The sequence below is a fragment of the Ursus americanus genome, chromosome 4 (assembly GCF_024610735.1).
Source record: "Ursus americanus isolate L20-20 chromosome 4, mUrsAme1.1.p, whole genome shotgun sequence".
In the NCBI taxonomy this organism is placed as follows: domain Eukaryota; kingdom Metazoa; phylum Chordata; class Mammalia; order Carnivora; family Ursidae; genus Ursus; species Ursus americanus.
The window spans coordinates 56062913-56077469 of NC_142130.1; positions in this window are offsets into that span (position 1 = coordinate 56062913).

Genomic DNA, 14557 nt, shown 5'->3' on the forward strand with positions numbered 1-14557 from the left:
TCAGTTCAAAAAATGTACAGGAATTAACAGGTTTAGAAAAAAGGGAAGACATTCTAAACATGATTATTAAATTACTAAATTTATGGGGATAACTGAGTGTGTTAAAGAAATTTATGGGGAAACCTGAGTGTGTTAGGAAATTCTATGTCTGAAACATGGTTAAGGGGAAAAGAAGATAAAAGTTTGAATTGTGATAAAATGAATTGAACACCATGTGAAGGACCTTGAACTTTATTCCTCAAGCCTTAGGCATATACCAAAAACTTTTAAGATAAGGAGTAGCATCGTAAGGTAATTTTTAAAAAAGATTTTACTTATTTATTTTAGAGAGAGAGAGAGCATGTGAGCAGTGGGAGAGGGAGAAAATCTCAAGCAGACTCTGCATTGAGCATGCAGATGAACCTGGGGCTCAATCTCACAACTCTAAGATCATGACCTGAGCAGAAACCAAGGGTCGGACACTTAACTGACTGAACCACCCAGGTGCCCCAAGATAATTTTTAAATTAAATATTTTGTAGTGCAGAGAATATGCTGTGGGGAAGGGAAACTAGAGTCAGCAATACTAATTAATAAGTTCTTACTATTGTTCAGTGATTCTCACACCAGGTTTCACATCAGAATTGTCTGGGGGAGCTTCTTGTACAAAATATACATTGTGAGGTATTACTGTAGACTTTGACTCAGTGGGTAAAGAATGAAGTCTAATAATCTGCATTTTAAAAATCCCTTCTAGTTGATTCAAATGTATGTAAAGTTCTTAGTTTATGTGTAATGTAATATTGGAAGTGATTAGTAGGACAAAGAGATAAATTGGAATGTAGTCACTAGGACTTGATGCCATACTAGATGTGAAGAAGAGAAGTGACACATAGGGAGTGGGTATATGGTCATCATAACTTGAGTTTGAGAAGTCAGTTGACCTATTTGTGGAGAAAGAGCCCTCTGAACACCCAGGTAAGAGAACTTAGTGATATGAGTGTACTAATAGTTAGTCGGAACAATGATTTGGGAGCCATTTGGGTAACTGAAGGCATACTTGGGGATGCCCTATCCACTAAGAATGGATAAGGTAAAAAGAAAAAGGACAAGGAAAGAAACTTGAGGAAAGACATTAAAGAGGTTATAAAATTGATACATGTCTTTTTTGGATAGCTAAAAACTGATCCTCTTTACTTTACGAGTCTTGATATCAGCCAAAGGGTACCACTCTAGAAGTCAAAAGAGCCAGAAACTTAGTTTCCCATCCCCATCATATCTAGTATGACAGGACTTGATCTAGGTTTGAGCAGTCAATCACCTGCTGCTTTCTCTAGAAATTCTGCTGGTTTTACTTGGAGTACTATTTCTCCACCAGATTTTTCAGCAAAATAAAATTGAGCCAAACTCTGGAACCTAGTACAGTTGACATAACCAATACCAAAATTCCAGTTGTTAAGCTTTTTTAATTATTATTATTTAGAATGGATTCTCTTAAATGCAGTCCAAAATCTCAAATTGAAAATTCTCAAATTTAATTTAGGTGGTGTACCTATTAAGCCATAAGGTGGAAAGAGCAGTGGAGGGACATTTTCTATAAATTTCCTGCAAATATGTTTTTACAATGAAATTGTTGTCAGAAGTGGCAGAAAAGTTAGAGGAGTTAATATGTATATGACTTACCTTAAAACTTAAATCACAGAATGTGATTACTTAAAAAGAATAGATCATCTAATCAGGATAGCCAGAAAGATTTATTATGTAGGAAACATGACCTGAATTAAAATTCAGTTTAAAAAGTTTAACATTCTAGTTCACCAAATTTATAAAGTCATTATGGTTATGTCAGAAAGATGATAAATTATTTTAAAGTGAAAATTTCAGTTTTACAGGTATTTTGCTTATCCAGATTTAGTCATGAAAATAAGAGATACAGATAATTTAGAGTTTTACATTTTTTGCATGCCATTTTTGGCATCTATTAAATTGATCTAAAATTATTATAAATTATACAGTATTTTGAATTTTTATACAAAGAATGAATGTTATAGAAACTCTTTTTCTCTTACCCACAACTTGTATAAAATTGTGGAGATCCTTCAAGAGTTACACGTTGTAAAATAGAAAAAATACAGTAGCCCCGGAATGACAAAACATAAGTAACAACACTGATTCATTTTGGAGTCTTCATTTACCAAGGTCAGGAAAATGTTGTTTATATCGGTTTGCTTCAAACACAAGAGTCAACCAATCATACGACTGTGTGCTTTTGCCAGAAGAAGAAGGCGTGAAGATCTAAAACTCCCCTAATAGCACCCAAGGATTCCCTTTAGGGCAAAAGTAAGCTGTTCTTCTGGGCATTGTAGATTTGATCATGTGTGAGAAGGCCAGATGTCTCATAGAGCATTACAGCTTCTGAAATCATAAACTTCAAGCCATTGTATACAGTTCTAATGTTAACAGTTGAAACTGCACTTTATGCTATTTTCCAGCTCAGATGATACTTCTGACAGGTTTGTATAAACTTCAATTTATCTAAAAATTGTGATGTTCTGAGGGCTTTGATTATTATGATCTTATCTGAGCTAATCAATCATATATGTTTTATTGAGGCCAAAGTTGTGGATTCCCTTCAGGAGCTAAATTTTAAATACAGTTGTCAACCCTTATGCAAACTGCAGGTCACATTCCAGACCTACACTGAACTTCCCACTTTAATCTGAAAACACATGAAAAACTTGGTTAGGCAGAGGTCAGAGGAGAAGCAAAAGGAAAATAAAACAAAGGACCACAGGGGGAGGTGACATATATCAGTGCTTCTCAAACTTTAATATAGGTGAATATTCTGTTTGTTTGGGGGTTTTTTTCTGAAAATTAAGATTCCACTTCAATAGGTCAGGAGTGAGGTTAAGAGACTTTGGGTCTAACAAGGTGATGCCTGTGGATATTTGCCATCCTGGGGCCTTCCATCATTGGAGGCTCTAGATTATCTCAGAGCTAGAAAACTGCAGAAACAAAAAAAGGTAAATGTAGCTGACATGCAAAAAGAGAAGCAAGAGGAACCCGATGGTACATGAAAGAACAGCATAGGTGGGATCACATGGGGTCTGGAATCTAAGTCAGGCACTTCGTTCTTTACCCCAGTTTTAAGGACAATTAGTGAGATATTTTGAGCATGGTAGTAAGGTATTCATATTTGCCTTTCATCATTAACAAAGTGACAATGAATGTTCTTTCAGAAAGTAATGACATTATTTATGTCAAAATATTACAATGTAGAACTAGTAACATTATGATTTGATATCTGAAGAGTAGGAAAAATGTTTAACCTCCAAATGGGACTTGATTGGCAGCTAGGGGGAAATCAAAGTCCCTACATTTTGGTAGTCATTAATCATTTATCTCATGCCCTTAGAATTTGTTCATGAAAATGAAAAAGAGGAGAAATAAACAACATAGATAAAAGAGAAGCCATTGTGAACACTGAACAGAAGGGTGGATCTAATTCTGCTTCCAGTATGAGTAGTCATCTCATTTTTAGTCACTTTAATAGGTGGGTCATGATATCTCACAATGGTCTCCATTGCATTTCCCCATTGATCAGGTACATTGAAAATATTTTTGTGCTCTTTTTGACATCTGTATATCTTGTTTCTTGAAGTACCTGTTCATGTATTTCCCTATTTAAAATTCAGTTATATATTTATTATTCAGTTTTGAGAATTCTTCATTTATTCTGGGTACAAAGCTCTCATCAGGTATATGATTTGCAAATATTTTCTCAAGGATCTTCACCTTCTTTCCTTCCCATAAGACACCATGCAGGTGTCTTATGCTGATTGGACCTAATGAACAAGAAGTAACAATTGCTGTAGACTTACTGGTAGACATTGAGGTTCAGAAATAAATCCAACACGGGCGCCTGGGTGGCACAGCGGTTGGGCGGCTGCCTTCGGCTCAGGGCGTGATCCCGGCGTTATGGGATCGAGTCCCACATCAGGCTCCTCTGATGTGAGCCTGCTTCTTCCTCTCCCACTCCCCCTGCTTGTGTTCCCTCTCTCGCTGGCTGTCTCTATCTCATAAATAAATTTTAAAAATCTTTAAAAAAAAAGAAAGAAAGAAATCCAACAAAATTCAGGGCCCATTTATCTCAGTGATATTTCTAGCGGTCCAGTTGATGTGTCATGTGGAGATACCTCTTCTAAGTAGGATAAACTGTTGCATTTAGCCCTTCTGTGGCCAAAATAAGAGGTACAACACCTACTGGAATTGTGGATTTTGGAGACAACATCATCTTTATTTATTGTTATTATTTAGTGTGTTTTTAGAACCCATTTACCAGATCTCCAGAAAAGCGGCTAGTATTTTTGTTAGAATGCAACTTTTTAAAAATATTTTTTATTATATTATGTTAGTCACCATACAGTACATCCCTAGTTTTTGATGTAAAGTTCCATGATTCATTACTTGCATATAACACCCAGTGCACCATGCAATACGTGCCCTCCTTACTACCCATCACTAGCCTATCCCATTCCCCCACCCCCCTCCCCTCTGAAGCCCTCAGTTTGTTTCCCAGAGTCCATAGTCTCTCATGATTCATTCCCCCTTCTGTTTACCCCCCCTTTCTTCTCCTACCAATCTTCCTACTTCTTATGTTCCATAAATGAGTGAAACCATATGATAATTGTTTACTTAAGGTCAATTATCCAACATATAGTACATCATTAGTCTTTGATGTAGTAGTGTTCAATGATTCATCAGTTGGGTATAACACCCAGTGCTCATCAGATCAGTTGCCCTCCTTAATGCCTATCATCCAGTTACCCTCTCCCCCCACCCAACTCCCCTCTACAACCCTCATTTTTTTTTCCCGGACTCTACAGTCTCTCATGGTTTCTCTCTCTGATTTCCTCCCATTCAGTTTTCCCTCCCCTCCCCCATGTTCCTTTGTGCTATTCCTTATATTCCAGATATTAGTGAAACCATATGATTATTGTCCTGCTACTTTTGAGTGTGATTAAGAAATGTAGGATTTGCAAAAGGTGTGGGCTGCTATGCAAGCTGCACTGTCACTTTGGTCACCTGATCAAAAACAATGGTGGTCAAATTGGCAGTAGTACACAGTGATGCTGTTTGGAGTCTTAGGCTGGTATCTATGGGTAAATCACAGCACAGATCCTTAAATTTGGAGTTAAGCTCTGCCATCACTACAGACAACTACTTTCCATTTGACAAACAGCTATTGCTCTGCTACTAGGCTTTAGTAGAGACTGAATGCTCAAACATGGGCGAGGAATTTCCATGGAACCAGAGCTACCTTTCATGAACTGGGTATTCTATGATCCACCAAGACATAAAGTTCAGAGTATATCATCAAACATCATCAAATGGATGATATATACATGATGTAGCCTGAGTGAGCCCTGAAGGTATCAGTAAGTTACATGAAGAAGTGGTCCAAATGCCCAATTCCCCAGGCCTGTTAGACTGGCTTCTCTATTATAGCTATAATTATGGCCTCTTGAAGGGTTCTCTGTAATCAGTAGACAGAGGAAGAGATGACCTGGGCCTGGCTTAGTGATAATTCTGTAAGATACACAGACACCTTTTGAAAGTGGACAATTGTAGCACTACTGTCATGCATTGGGACATCCCTGAAGGGCAATAGGGAAGGAAAATCCTCCCAGTGAGCAGAATTTTAAGTAGTGCACTTGGTTGTTCACCTGCCTAGAAGGAGTAACACCCATCTATCTGCTTATATAATGACTCAAGTGCTTTCAGATGGTTTGGCTGGATGGTCAGAGAATTTGAAGATTTATGACTGGGAAATGATGACAAGGAAATTTGTGGAAGAGATAATAAACATGAAGATATTTGTGTCCCATGTGAATGCTCAGCATAGGGAAACCTCAGGAGTGGAGGACTTTAATAATCAGGTAGGCAGGAATCACCAAATGGGCTCATGAAAAAAGGGGCTACGGTGGCAGGAATGGAGGTTATGCATGGGCTCCTCAACATGGTCGTCTGCTAACTGTAGCCAACCTGACTACAGCCACTGTTGAATGTCCAGTCTGCCAGTAGCAGAGATCAATACTGGGTCCCTGATAAGGCACCATTCACTGGAGTGATCAGCCACCTACCTCATGGCAGATTGATGATATTGGCCAGATTCCAATGTAATGAAAGAGAAGGTGTTTTGTTCTCATAAGAATAGGCACATATTCTGGATACAGATTTTCAGTACTGCATGCAGTGGTCCTGCCAAAACTTTATCTGTTTTATTACAGAATTCCTTATCCACTGTCGTGGTATACCATGCCCATTGCTTCTAATTGAGCTATTACTTCACAGTATATCCAGTGTGGCAATGGTTGCATGATAACAAATTACCTTGTCTTACCATTTTCCCCACCATCCTGACATAGGTAGTTCTCTAGAATAATGGAATTGTCTTTAGAAACTCAGTTACTGCACCTTTGAGGGCATTATCATGCATGGTTCAGCAAGGCTCTCCAGAAGCTTGTATATTTTCTCAATCAATGTCCAACATATTTTCTTCCATAGCTAGGATTCTCCAGCCCAGGAATCAAGTAGTGAATGTCTGAGTGGTACCACTCGCTATTACCACTCATTAGTGATACACTAGCATAATTTTTGCAGGTCTTCCTGTGCATTTATGCTCTGCTGGTCCAAAGGTCTTAGAGCCAGAGGGAGGAATGTTTCCAACAGCACACACAACAATGATTCTGTTCAGCAGGAAGTTAAAACTGGCCCTGGGCCACTTTGTGTTCCTCCTTCCTCTGTATCATTATGCAAAGAAAGGAGTTACTCTGTTACTGGTGAGACTACCAAGGAGAAATTGTTCTACTTCTCCACAATGGAGATGTGGCCAAGTACATCTGAAATTCAAATCACTTAACTTTTTCTTTAGTAGTACCATTCCCTGTAGTTAAGGTCAATGGAAAACTCAAACAAACCAATTCAGGCAGGATTTCCATAGCCAGACACTTAGAGAAATCTGATCGTGAGTTGTTTGCTATAGAATAAGCAATTGTGGAATGGGTAGTGGAAGAAGTAATTGTGAATAACAGCTATGACCACATGACTAGTTTCAGAAATGAGGATGCAATTGCCATAAATATTTAATCCTGAGTTTGGTAAGAATGCATTTACGTGCCTCTGTGTGTGTGTGTGTATAGGCACATATTTTTTATTTGTGTATGAATACATGTATACATAACAAATGTCTCTGCTTTCTTTCCACTTGTATTCTCTTATCATGTAAAATAAAGTGTAATGAATTTATGTCACGGTAACTAATTATTGTTAATTTGACATCATAGTGTTTACCAGATATCAAGGAGAAGAGTAAACATCACTCAAGAATTTTAACACATTTTCTGGGGAAGGGATTAGTGCATTTTCAGCTTTACACAGCATAGTTGTATCATGTTAGGTGAATTATGATCTTGCTCTTGTCCTTCCTTGGAGGTTAAGTGTGGTTTAAGGAATTGTGTATGTGTGTCAAGTTGACAGTGGATGGACTTGTGATGGTTCATTGTATATGCCAACTTGACTAGTCCACAGGATGTCCAGATAACTGGTTAAATATCATTTCCTGTTGTATGTGTGAGGATGTGTCCAGAAAAGATTGATATTACATCAGTGGACTGAATAAAGTAGATGTCCCTCCCTGAAGCTGGTGGACATCATCTAATCCATTGAGAGCCTGAATGTATCAAAAAAGGGAAAGAAGGTTGAATTCACTCTGCCTGAATAGTTGATCTATGACATTGATACTCTCCTGACCTTGGTGCTCTTGATCCTTAGGCCTTCAAACTTGATGGATGGAATTTATACCACTCATTGGCTCTCCTAGTCTCACATTTTAGAACTACTGCATCATCTTTCCTGAGTCTCAAACCCTGCAGACAGCAAATCATGGGACTTCTCAGGCTCCATGTTCATATGAGCCAGTATCTTATAATAAATGTCTTTACATATATATATTTCACTTATAGATTTGTATATCTTATTGGTTCTGTATTCTGGACAACCCTGAGTAATACAAACACTACCTGTACATTTAGTGACTTTTTCTTAATCTGAGAAAGAGGGAAATATGATGCAATTGTTAGCTATTGACCTGAAAAAACTTTGTCTTCGAAGGTAACTTTTATGAAGAGGTATCATTACATGTTACATTATGTGTATTATCATTTATATAAAATTAATTTGAGAACGATGGTTGGAAAGTTGAGCCAGCATGACATTGAATTTTCTATTGAATAGATATCCTTGCTATTAACCTTTGAGGCAGTGTGGTTTTAATTGACTATCATCATTGTTAATCATGTTTTCAAGAAAAAATTATAGAATCATCCACAATACTTCATTTTTTGGAGCATATGCCCCATTGAAACCTGCGTTCAGCTGTCCAAACAGAGAGGAAAGTACAAAAGTGACATGAGACAGGAGGAGCACCCCCTCTCCTCTCTGTAACCCCTGTCCTTTCCTTCCAGGGATCTGTGAGCTTTCGCCTTGATGGTCCTTGCTCTCCTCCTTCCACAAGTCCCACTAGTATCTGCTGCCCCTCACTGGGGAGTTGAGGCTTTTTTGGTTTTTCAGGGGGAGGGAATCAAAGATTCTGTCCCAGAGAGGGGAAAAGGTGAGATTGGAGGGGCACCTGGGTGGCTCAGTTGTTAAGCGTCTGCTTTCGACTCAGGTCATGATCCCAGGGTCCTGGGATCAAGCCCCACATCAGGTTCCCTGCTCAGTGGGAATCCTGCTTCTCCCTCTCCCACTCCCCCTGCTTGTGTTCCCTCTCTTGCTGTGTCTCTCTCTGTCAAATAAATAAAAAATCTTAAAAAAAAAAGTGAGATTGGAGAAGGGGCAGAAGCAGGGAAGGCAATGGTAGTACCTTCATAATGTGATGTTGTTTGGGGTCAGACCCTAACCATTGTCTTACTTGAGAATCTATCAGAGGAAAACAAGTCAAGGGGAGCAAAAGACTGAGCCACTAGGGCCAGAGGCAGGACAAGAGATGGAATTCCAGGATTCCAAGGTAAACAGAGGGGGATCCAGGGATTGGAGGTGCTTCCTGGGGATGAGGAAAATGGTCTAGTTTCATTCTTTTGCATGTTGCTGTCCAGTTTTCCAACACCATTTGTTGAAGAGACTGTCTTGTTTCCATTGGATATTCTTTCTTGCTTTGAGAAAATTAGTTAACCATATAGTTACAGATCCATTTCTCAGTTTTCTATTATGTTCCATTGATCTATGTGTCTATTTTTGTACCAGTACCATATTGTCTTGATCACTGCACCTTTGCTATATAACTTGAAGTCCAGAATCATGATGCCTACAGCTTTTCTTTGCTTTTTCAAGATTACTTTTGCTATTTGGGGTCTTTTGTGGTTCCATACAAATTTTATGATTGCTTGTTCTAGTTCTGTGAAAAATGCTGTTGCTATTTTGATAGGGATTGCATTAAATATGCAGATTGCTTTGGGTAAAGACACTTTACCAATATTTGTTTTTCCAATCCTTGAGCATAGAGTGTTTTGGGTTTTTTTTTTTTTTCATTTCTTTATGTTATCTTCAATTTCTTTCAAAGGTGTTCTATAGTTTTCAGAGTACAGAGCTTTTACCTCTTTGGTTAGGTTTATTCCTAGGTATCCTATGGGTTCTGATGCACTTATAAATGGCATTGATTCCTTGACTTGTCTTTCTGCTGCTTCATTATTGATTTATAGAAATGCAACAGATTTCTGTATGTTGATTTTGTATTCTGTGACTTTGCTGAATACCTCTATCAGTTCTAGCAATTTTTTGATGGAGTCTTATGGGTTTTCTACACAGAGTATCATTTCGTCTGCAGAGGGAAAGTTTGAATTCTTCCCTGCTGAATTGGATGCCTCTTATTTCTTTTTGTTGTCTGACTGCTGAGGCTAGGACTTCCAGTAATCTGTTAAATAACAGTGGTAGAGTGGACATCCCTATCTAGTTCTTGACCTTAGACAAAAAGTTTTCAGTTTTTCCCCATTAAGGATGATATTAGCTTGGGTTTTTCCTATATGGCCTTTATGATGTTGAGGCATATTCCCTCTGTCCTTACTTTGTTGAAGACTTTTATCAAGAAAGGATGTTGTACTTTGTTGAATGCTTTTTCTGCATCTATTGGGAGGATCATATGGTTCTTGTCCTGTCTTTTATTAATGTAGTGTATCATGTTGATTGATTCATGAATATTGAACCACCACTGTAACCCAGAAATAAATCCCATTTGATCATGGTGAATGATTCTTTTAATGAAGTGTTGGATTTGATTTTTCTATTATATTGTGGAGAATTTTTTGCATCCATGTTCATTAGGGCTATTGACCTGTAATTCTCCTTTTTAGTGGTGTCTTTGTCTGGTTTTGGGATCAAGGTAATGCTGGCCTTGTAGAATGAGTTTGGAAGTCTTCCTTCCATTTCTACTTTTTGGAATAGCATGAGAGGAATAGGTATTAATTATCCTTTAAATGTTTGGTAGAAATTCCCTGTAAAGTCATCTTCCCCTGGACTTTTGTGTGTTGGGAGATTTGTGATTACTGATTCAATTTCTTTGCTGGTTATCAGTCTATTCAAGTTTTCTATTTCTTCCTGCTTCAGTTTTGGTATTTATATGTTTCTAGAGATTTATCTATTTCTTCAAGATTGCCCAATTTGTTGGCATATAATTTTTCATAATATTCTCTTATAATTTTTTGTATTTCTGTAGTCTTGGTTTTGATTTCTCCTCTCTCATTAGTGATTTTATTTATTTGGGTCTTTTCTCTTTTCTTTTTGATAAGTCTGGCTAAAGGTTTATAATTTTTTTTATTGTTTTCAAAGAACCCACACCTGGTTTCATTGATCTGTTCTACTGGGTTGTTTTGTTTTTATATCATTTGTTTCTGCTCAAATCTTTATTATTTCCTTTCTTCTTCTGGGTTTAGGCTTCACTGATTGTTCTTTTTCTAGCTCCTTTAGGTGTAAGGTTAGGTTGTATATATGAGATTTTTCTTGCTTCTTGATATAGCCCTGTATTGCTATATACTTCCCTCTTATGACAATTTTTGCTGCTTCCCAAAGGTTTTGGATCATTGTGTTTTCATTTTCCTTTGTTTCCATGTACTTTTTAATTTCTTCTTTAATTTCCTGGTTGACCTATTCTTCTTTAGTAGGATGGTTTTTAACCTCCACGTATTTGTGGTCTTTCCAATTTTTTTCTTGAGACTGTGGTCTGAAAAGAAGCATGTTATGATCGTAATCTTTTGCACTTATTGAGGCCTGATTTGGGACCTAATATGTGATGTATTCTGGAGAATGCCCCATATGCACGTGAAAAGAATGTATATTCTGCTGTTTTGGAATGAAATGTTCTGAATATACCCGTTAAGTCCATCTGGTCCTGTGTGTCATTCAACGTCATTGTTTCATTCTTGATTTTCTGCTTAGATGACCTGTCCATTGCTGTAAGTGGGGTGTTAAAGTCCCCTACTATTATTAGTACCAATGAGTTCCTTTATGTTTGTTATTAATTGTTTTATACACTTGGGTGCTTCCAGGTTTGGGGCATAAATATTTACATTTTTTAGATCTTCTCATGGGATAGATCCCTTTATTATGACCCCTTCTTCATATCCCTTCTTCATCTTTTGTTACAGTCTTTGTTTAATATCTAATTTGCCTGATATGAGTATGGCTATTCTAGTTTTCTTTTGACATCCATTTCTATTGTAAATATTTTTCCATCCTCTCACTGCCAGTCTGCAGGTATCTTTAGGTCTAAAATGAATCTCTTGTAGGCAGCATATAGATGGGTCTTTTTATCCATTCTAATACCGTATGTCTTTTTTAGTTTTGTTTTATTTAAATTCAAGTTTTAACATATAGTGTATTATTAATTTGGGGGTAGAATTTAGTGATTCATCAGTTGCATATAAGACCCAGTGCTCATTATATCTAGTGCCCTCCTTAATATCCATCACCCAATTACCCCATCCACCTCCCACCCTCCCACCATCCCTCAGTTTGTTCTCTGCAGTAAGAGTTTCTTATGGTCTGTCTCCCTCTCTGTTTTTACCTTATTTTATTTTTCCTTCCCTTCCCCTATGTTGGAATTAGACTGTATTATGCTAAGCAAAATAAGTCAGTAAGAGAAAGACAAATAAAGTATGATTTCACTTATGTGGAATTTGAGAAACAGAACCTATGTCTTTTGATTAGAACATTTAGTCCATTTACATTCAGAGTAATTATTGATAGATATAAATTTTGTGCAATTTCATTGCTTTTTTTGTCATTGTTTCTGGAGATTTTCTCTTTTCCTTACCAGTCTCTGTTGCTTTTGGTTTTTCTGTTCCACTCAGAGTCCCCTTTAATATTTCTTGCAGGGCTGATGTAGTATTCACAAGCACCTTTATTTTTGTTTGTCTCCTTCAGTTCTGAATGATAGCCTTGCCAGATAGAATATTCTTGGCTGCATATTTTTCCCATTCAGTGCATTGAATATACCATACCACTCTCCTCTTGCTTGTCAAGTTTCTGTGGAGATATCTGATGCTTACCTTATTTGTCTTCCCTTGTAAGTTAGAGACTTCTTTTGTCCTGCTGCTTTTGGGATTTTTTTTTCCTTTTCTCTATATTTTCCAAATTTAAGTAAGATGTGTTAGTGATGGCCTGCATTTGTTGATTTTGATGGGAGTTCTCTGTGCCTCGTGGATTTGAATGTCTCTTTCCTTCCCCAGATTTGGGAAGTTTTCAGGTATATTTGCTCTTCTGCCCCCTTTTCCCTCTCTTTTTCTTCTGGAAGTCTTGTGATATAATGTTATGCTTTAAGGAGTCACTGAATTACCTAAACTTACTTTTGTGATACAGTATTTTTCTTATCCTCTTTTGTAAAGCTTCATTATTTTCCACATAATTTTATCTTCTATATCACTTATTCTTCCTCTGCTTCTTCCATCCTTGTGGTCATTACATCCAATCAGGTTTAAACTCGGTTATTCCATTTTTCATTTTGGCCTGATTAGTTTTTAGCTCTTTTGTCTTAGTGGGAAGGGACTCCCTGATGTCTTCTAAGCTTTTCTCAAGCACAGTTAGTATCCATATTATGATTGCTTTTAGTTCTCCCTAGGGCATACTACATCTGTTTCGATTAGATCCCTGGCCATGACCTTTCTTTGTTATTTCTTTTGGGATGAATTCCTCCATCTTGGCATTTTGTCTAGATCGTTGTCTTCTTCTGTATGATTGGAAAGTCTGTTACATTTCCTACTCATGAGAGTAATGGCTTTATGAAGAAGAGGTCATATTCTACCCAGGATCTAGCACTTCAGGAAGTGTCTGTGGTGTATGCTGTGTGCACTCTGCTGTTGTGTTTTAGCTGCTCTTTCCCTCAGGTCAGTCTTCTGCAGTTTCTCCCAGCCTGTAGTGAAGAGTGTCTGATCCTTGGACAGAGTATGGTGAGTTTTAGCTAGGTGTGCTCTGGTTTGCTAGTTCAAAAAGACCTGATGCTACTTCCACTAGAGCTGAAGCTTTACAGAACTCTATGGTCAGTAGATGTAGTATGTGCAGGGGTTTGTGCTGGTCTTCTTGGGGAGGGTTCTGCTGCTCTGGGTCTCAGGCACACTTTCCTAAGAAAACCAGTATCAGCAAAGCAGGGAGGGGTGTGGTTTGGTGTAAGCAGTTTAGGCCACCAGTGTTGGTGCTGTACTATTTACTGAAGTTAGTTTATGCTGAGCAGTGGGAGAGAGAAATGGCACCAGCCAGCTTCCTTGTCACCAGAGAGGGTAGTTCACACCCACTTCTGTCTGGGAAGCCCTCACAGAAGAGCAAACAGTGTCCCCTCATGTGTCTCAGGTATCCCTCAGATCACTGCCTTCACGCTTTTGTGTCTGGGCCATCTGCCTGACCAGCAGTGCAGTGCACCTTGGGCTCTAACCCAGGGAGGACCACTGACTTTTAAAACTCCAAATGTTAGGGACCTGGCATGGCATGGCCCCTCACTTGTTCTCTGGGGGAGGGTCTTGCCATGCTGCTGCAGTTTGACCCAGAGGGGCAATCGCATCGAAGCACAGGAGCGTCGGTTTTGGGGTAAAGCACAGCAAAAAGACAGTGTCCAGGTTAACCACTTTCAGTAGGCATTTGCACGTGGATCTTTTGTCCATGGAGAGGCAATGCCACTCTTCCCAGATCATGCCAAGAAGGAGGAATCTCTGAGCGTGTCCCAGATCATGCCATCAGCCCCCTGGGCTATCTGACCACCTTCCCACAGGAGCACTGCAATGCCCACTGAGCTCCACACCAGCCACACCACGGACCTCTAAAAGTCCAGTCATTGAGCCCCACTGATTGCAAAACTCACACAAAGCAACCTCATTCTTTTTACCAATCAGTGGCTTTGGAAAAGTTTTCCTTGTGCAATCCACTGTATGTTCCTCTCTCTTTCTCTCATTTTCTCTCTCTCTCACCTTTCTCTGTGTGCAGGGTTCCATACCCTTCACAGCACCCATGATTCGTTTCTCCCCCAAATCACAGCTCTGCAC